Consider the following 7450-nt stretch of genomic DNA (forward strand, 5'->3'; position numbering starts at 1 on the left):
AAGTGCAGCCTCACCAATACCCTATACAGTTGCAGCAGGACCTCCCTGCTTTTGTACTCCATCCCTCTCGCAATGAAGGCCAACATTCCATTCGCCTTCCTGATTACCTGCTGCACCTGCAAACGAACGTTTTGGGATTCATGAACAAGGACCCCCAGGTCCCTCTGCACCACAGCATGTTGTAATTTCTCCCCATTCAAATAATATTCCCTTTTACTGTTTTTTTCCCCAAGGTGGATGACCTCACATTTTCCGACATTGTATTCCATCTGCCAAACCTTAGCCCATTCGCTTAACCTATCTAAATCTCTTTGCAGCCTCTCTGTGTCCTCTACACAACCCGCTTTCTTCCCAGTAATCTTTGTGTCATCTGCAAATTTTGTTCCACTACACTCTGTCCCCTCCTCCAGGTCATCTATGTATATTGTGCACAGTTGTGGTCCCAGCACCGATCCCTGTGGCACATCACTAACCACCGATTTCCAACGCGAAAAGGACCCATTTATCCCGACTCTCTCCTTTCTGTTAGCCAGCCAATTCTCTATCCATGCTAATACATTTCCTCTGACTCCACGTACCTTTATCTTCTACAGTAACCTTTGTGTGGCACCTTATCGAATGCCTTTTGGAAATCTAAATACACCACATCCATCGGTACACCTCTATCCACCATGCTCATTATATCCTCAAAGAATTCCAGTAAATTAGTTAAACATGATTTCCCCTTCATGAATCCATGCTGCGTCTGCTTGATTGCATTCTTCCTATCTAGATGTCCCGCTATTTCTTCCTTAATGATAGTTTCAAGCATTGATGAGTGACATTCACTTTCTTATACACATCGGAGGAAATCCTTTCTGTCATCTTGGTTCTTTCCTCCAAAACAGCAATCTCTGCATCACATCCTTTACACCAAAGTCCTGCCGTGGTCGCCATTCTCTTGGGGGTGGTGTGTGGGATCAGGTTCACATCAGACCTTCTGAGCGGATTGAATCGCTCGCACTTCCTGCGTTCTAGACTTTAGATTTATTTGGCGATGTGACAAAGAACAAGAGACAACTAGTTTTGGTGCAAAGAACCTCAATTTTAACAAGGGTAAGAATGTACAATGTCAAGCTTGTAATTACTAGAATAAAAAAACACTTTACCAAACATTCATGGGGTTACAGAATAATAATACATCTCCCACATCCCAATGCCTAACTCTGACTAGGTCAAACTCTCGGGCAAACAGGGATTATGCTCACCAATCCTCTTATTGTCAGTTGGCGGTGGTTCGCAATTTTGGGGTTCACTGGAGTCTGTAAGTTCTGCTTGCCATACCCTGAATGTTGTGAAAGACTTCTTGCTGCGTAGTCTTCAGTTGGGTGGTGTCCGCTGATGCGGCAGGGCGCGTATTGGATTTATGGGTAAGTACCCACGTTCTTCTGTCAGAAATTGGTTTTAAAGTTCTTTTGGGTAATGTTTCACCTGTTGGTATCGAGGAACAGATAGTAGAGGGGAAACTTTCGAATCTTTGGTTTCTTCTTGAGGACTGTTTATCTTAGAATTTGTCGGTCGCGGTGTTTTCGATGTTACCACGTTGGCTGTGGTCAGTTGCTGCTGCGATGATGATGTCGGAAGTTACTGGGAACTGCTTTCTCTGCTGTGATGATGTTCTTTCTTCTCCTTCGGTAGCAGGGCAGTGTAGTCCAGGAGTGTCGTCGAGGCTGAAGATGTTGGAGCTCAGAAGACCTGCATAGGAGGCTGTGCAGCAAGCTCTCTGGAAAGCTTATTACAAACTGCTGCAGTGGCCTCTCTTCTTTTTCCCTCGTTCCCCTTCTCCTTCTTTCGTTAAAAAACAGGGCCCCAGTTATACTTTGGGAGCCGTTCTAATCTGCGCGCCAAATGAGCCCCGATTCTTTGATTTTAATTTTGGCGGGCTTGATATCTCTTTGTTATATTTTGGCGGGCCCATTAATGGTAACCTGTCTCGGATGTGTCGATCTTTTGAATTTGTTTCTTGATCGGGAAAATTAGATTTTTGGTATTTTCAATGTCAGCCTCGGCCTGGATTTTCCATGCGGGCTGGATGGGCCATTGTCATTATGTATACGCTGGATGGGTTTCCTGCTCTGAGTGATGGCTGGCTATCTCTGGGTTGATTGTTGCTATGTTAATGTCTCCCGGGGAGATGGGTTTTCGAGTTTACACAATTCCCCAGACAATTTGTTCAGCCACAATATCCCAGACAGTTTCAATACCCAAACTGGTTTCTTTGAACGATCCTTTAGTTCTCAGCCCTTTCCACACGGACCCAATCTGCCTTGTAAAATCCCAAATTCGATTAAAACTCGTAGTTTCTTCCAGTTAGGATCCCAAACTTTCTGGTTGATAGTTCTAAATTAAATTTCCTTTCCAATGAGTCCAAACACAGGGGAGGTTGTCCCATGAATTTTTGCCATCCTACTCCTGCACCTATTTTCTATGTTTCTATGTTTCGATGTTTCTATGTTTCAAAAACTTTGGCATGATTGGTTCCATGGTGTAATGGTGAGCATTCTGGACTCAGTAAACCAGTGATCTGAGTTCAAATTGTGGTGGAACCTCAATTCTTGCTGTCCCAGCTGCTGAAAATTTGGGACAAACAAGTGAAAGACACCTGGTGCTGGTGGGCAGTTTTGTTGCCTTTGTCAGTGTTGCTTGCTCTAATTGTGAAATCATTTGTTCAACCATCAGTTACCTGTTACAAATCAGCGGAGGAGAAACCCGTTTTTTATCTAATGCTGCCTTTACCTGCACGATGTGTGCTGAGATTATCTGTGCAATATGCATTCAGCAGGATGAATAAAAGCAACGCTTTTGAAATGCAGGCACTGCATGTTTTGTACTCGAAAAAATTTGCATTTTCTTTTCATGCCAAGCATTTTACATTAATGCATTGCAATGCCAATGCACTTTTTACCTGGCAAGACTGAAGTACAACCTGTGATGAACAGTGTGAAACAGAAACAGCTACTTGAGAACCCATAGCCTCGATGGTACCTGTGTGAATTGATCTGCATCGATAATTAGCAGAGCGTAAAGAGAGGAAACGGACAGTGTGGATGAGAAAAGGCCTAGTCAAATTGTAATGTTGCAGATGGTTTTGTTGTTTTTGAGAAATGTTTCAAAGATTTTGTCATGGTTGTTGCCATGGTGTGATGGTGAGCACTCTGGACTCTAAATTTAATGATCTGAGTTCAAATCTCAGTCGAACCTGAATGCTTGTTGTCCCAACTGCTGAAAATTTGGGACAAACAAGTGAAAGACACCTGGTGCTGGTGGGCAGTTTTGTTGCCTTTGTCATTGATGCTTGATCTACAAGTCTAGTTGTCAAATCGTGTGTTCAACCGTCAGTTATCTGCTACAAATCAGCGGAGGACAAATCACTTTGTTGTCCAATGCTGCCTTTGTCTGCACAATGTGTGCTGAGATTACCTGTGCAATATGCATTCCGCAGAATCAATAAAAGCAATGCTGTTTGAAATGCAGGCACTGCATAGAAACAAAGAAACACAGAAAATACTTGCAGGGTTAGGCCATTCGACCCTTCGAGCCTGCACCATCACTCAGTAAGATCATGGCTGATCATTCACCTCAGTACCCATTTCCTGCTTTGTCTCCATACCCCTTGATCCCTTTAGCCGTAAGGGCCACATCTAACTCCCTCTTGAATATATCCAACGAACTGTCATCAAAAACTCTCTGCAGTAGTGAATTGCACAGGTTAACAACTCTCTGAGTGAAGAATGTTCTCCTCATCTTGGTCCTAAATGGCTTAAACTGTGTTCCATGTTTCTGGACTTCCCCAACATTGGGAACATTCTTCCTGCATCTAACCTGTCCAGTCCCATCAGAATTTTATATGTTTCTATGAGATCCCATCTCATCTTTCTAAACGCCAGTGAATAAAGGCACAGTCGATCCAGTCTCTCCTCATATGTCGGTCCTGCCATCCCGGGAAACAGTCTGGTGAACCTTCGCACTCGACAAAACGTTTTCTTTTCATGCCAAGCATTTTACATTAATGCATTGCAATGCAAACGCACTTTTGACCTGGCAAGACTGAAGTACAAGCTGTGATGAACAGTGTGAAACAGAAACAGCTACATGAGAAACCATAGCCTCGACGGCATCTGTATGAATTGCTCTGCATCGATAATTAGCAGAGCGTAAAGAGAGGAAACGGACGGTGTGGATGAGAAAAGGCCTAGTCAAATTGTAATGTTGCAGATGGTTTTGTTGTTTTTGAGAAATGTTTCAAAGATTTTGTCATGGTTGTTGCCATGGTGTGATGGTGAGCACTCTGGACTCTAAATTTAATGATCTGAGTTCAAATCTCAGTCGAACCTGAATGCTTGTTGTCCCAGCTGCTGAAAATTTGGGACAAACAAGTGAAAGACACCTGGTGCTGGTGGGCAGTTTTGTTGCCTTTGTCATTGATGCTTGATCTACAAGTCTAGTTGTCAAATCGTGTGTTCAACCGTCAGTTATCTGCTACAAATCAGCGGAGGACAAATCACTTTGTTGTCCAATGCTGCCTTTGTCTGCACAATGTGTGCTGAGATTACCTGTGCAATATGCATTCCGCAGAATCAATAAAAGCAATGCTGTTTGAAATGCAGGCACTGCATAGAAACAAAGAAACACAGAAAATACTTGCAGGGTTAGGCCATTCGACCCTTCGAGCCTGCACCATCACTCAGTAAGATCATGGCTGATCATTCACCTCAGTACCCATTTCCTGCTTTGTCTCCATACCCCTTGATCCCTTTAGCCGTAAGGGCCACATCTAACTCCCTCTTGAATATATCCAACGAACTGTCATCAAAAACTCTCTGCAGTAGTGAATTGCACAGGTTAACAACTCTCTGAGTGAAGAATGTTCTCCTCATCTTGGTCCTAAATGGCTTAAACTGTGTTCCATGGTTCTGGACTTCCCCAACATTGGGAACATTCTTCCTGCATCTAACCTGTCCAGTCCCATCAGAATTTTATATGTTTCTATGAGATCCCATCTCATCTTTCTAAACGCCAGTGAATAAAGGCACAGTCGATCCAGTCTCTCCTCATATGTCGGTCCTGCCATCCCGGGAAACAGTCTGGTGAACCTTCGCACTCGACAAAACGTTTTCTTTTCATGCCAAGCATTTTACATTAATGCATTGCAATGCAAACGCACTTTTGACCTGGCAAGACTGAAGTACAAGCTGTGATGAACAGTGTGAAACAGAAACAGCTACATGAGAAACCATAGCCTCGACGGCATCTGTATGAATTGCTCTGCATCGATAATTAGCAGAGCGTAAAGAGGGGAAACTGATGCGAGACATGAGAAAAGGCCGAGCCAAAGTGTAATGGTGGCGATGATTTTGTTGTTTTTGAGAATTTTTTCAAAGATTTTGGTGTGGTTGGTTCCATGGTGTAAAGGTGAGCCCTCTGGACTTTGAATCGAGCAATCTGAGTTCAAATCTCAGTAGGACCTCAATTCTTGTTGTCCCAGCTGCTGAAGATTTGGGACAAACAAGTAAAAGATACCTGGTGCTGGTGGGCAATTTTATTGCCTTTATTATTGATGCTTGATCGACAAGTCTCGTTGTCAAATCCTGTGCTCTGTGGGAGCACAGTCCCGCATTGCTGAACTCTTTGCTTCAGCACGCAGTCTGAAGTTTGGATTAAAAAACAGGAAGATTGAAGTTTGGATGGAAAAGAGACTGTTCGACAATGTGGTGCCTTCAGCCAGTGAGATGAGCAACTGGTCATTGACTGGATGTTATATATTTCAGTACCTTGTTACGGTGGGAATAATGGAAATTCAGGACTAAACGATTTGACGATGTCTGTATGTTCTCTATTTGAGTTTAAACTTGTTACTATATAATGAGATCTATAGGTTAAACACGCAATATTAAGTCTGTCTGTTAAACGATTCAGAAAGCAGTTCGTCTGGATTGTCTAAATGCAAAGAATAAGAGTTCAAAGGCTTTTTCAGTATAAAGATGACTGCAGTATGGACTGCAGAGACACAGACATCAGAGACACTAGACATTTGGAAGGTGTGTGTCTCAAGCAGCCACGGAAATCGAAGCAAGCTGCCTTTGTGAAGTGTTCTCAGTAACTTTCATATTTGGTTTGCTGAGTATGAATGTTTAATTAAAAGATCCGATCCTGCCTTTACTACAACGGAGTGTGTGCGGGTAATTCGACGTTAAAAGCAACGAAGTGAAAAGAGCAAGACAGCCGTTTACAACATGTTGGTGACCCCGACGTGATTTTCAAAAGTTCGTTAGCTCATTCGAAGCCCCCGACATGAAGCAGAAAGTTGGCTGAGTTGTTGGAAGAAGAGTTTACCACACATCAGTTCGAGGGGTGAGCATTCTCTTAATTGTCGTGATTAAAGGGATCTTCAGTTAGTAATGGGAGGCTCAGGGGATATTCCAGTTGAAGTCTGGTCATTTCTTAATGAGTGGATTGAGTTGAAAGGGGGAACTTATGGGATAAGACAGGAAACAATGACAGGAGAATGGAGAGAGACACGGCAGTCCTTAGTGAAGAGTGTCCAGTTAAAAAAGATTAAAGTGTTTGGCTTCCACACATCCACAATGAATGTCCCACCCTTTACTTGGGAAAAGTACAACTGAGAGTGGACAAGTTCCATCCCGGTAAGAGCAATCTGAAGCTTTAACTGACTGACACCCTGGTTTGGGATGTCTTGCAGTGTGCAATTGCGTCAGTCTCTGTGGCGCAATGGGTTAGCGCGTTCGGCTGTTAATCGAAAGGTTGGTGGTTCGCGCCCACCCAGGGACGAAGCATTTAACTGTTTTTCCCCGTGGATTCGGTGCTGCACGATTCCAGGTTGTCATTGTGAGTTTTGGCTCCGCGAATATATTCCACAAACATTGCCAGCTGTGCTGTTATCCAGTGAGTTCCCACTCCAATACTTATATGAGCATTCAGTTTGAGTGTATACAGACTCGCTGAGAGTCGGCACGGGCTCGACGGGCCGAATGGCCTTCCGTGCTGTAACCATTCCATTATTCTATAAGTTAGTGGCACATTTCATAGTGTGGGTGGAAGCAGAACATTTCAAAGGGACATGGATTGAGTCGGCAAAACTAGAGGCATTTGATTCAGGAGATTCGGGCGGCACGGAAATTCGGAAGTTTAATGACTTTGAAAGGAACATTGTTGTTTTGTGCAGTTACGGTCAGAGAAATGTTTGTGAAAGGAATTTTTTGAACAGAGGAATGCAGCATTTAATCTTCTGCCTTAACACTTCTTCCTGGGTGTCGGGGTCACATTTCTTTTCGAGGTTATTCTTCTCAAAAAGGAGTTAGATGTAGTCCTTCAGACTTGGGGGATCAAGGGCTATGGTGAGAAAGCAGGAATGGGGTATTGAAGTTGCATGTTCAGCCATGAACTCATTGAA

General features: G+C 43.5%; 1 non-coding gene across 1 annotated transcript; it reads left to right on the forward strand.

The window, feature by feature from the left end:
* Positions 1–6754: 6754 nt before the first annotated feature.
* On the forward strand, positions 6755–6828 carry trnan-guu (transfer RNA asparagine (anticodon GUU)). The gene has a single exon. It is a non-coding gene; the product is annotated as a tRNA-Asn (tRNA).
* The last annotated feature ends 622 nt before the right edge of the window (positions 6829–7450 follow it).

The sequence above is a fragment of the Pristiophorus japonicus genome, unplaced genomic scaffold, assembly GCF_044704955.1.
Source record: "Pristiophorus japonicus isolate sPriJap1 unplaced genomic scaffold, sPriJap1.hap1 HAP1_SCAFFOLD_504, whole genome shotgun sequence".
NCBI classification, from domain to species: Eukaryota; Metazoa; Chordata; class Chondrichthyes; family Pristiophoridae; genus Pristiophorus; species Pristiophorus japonicus.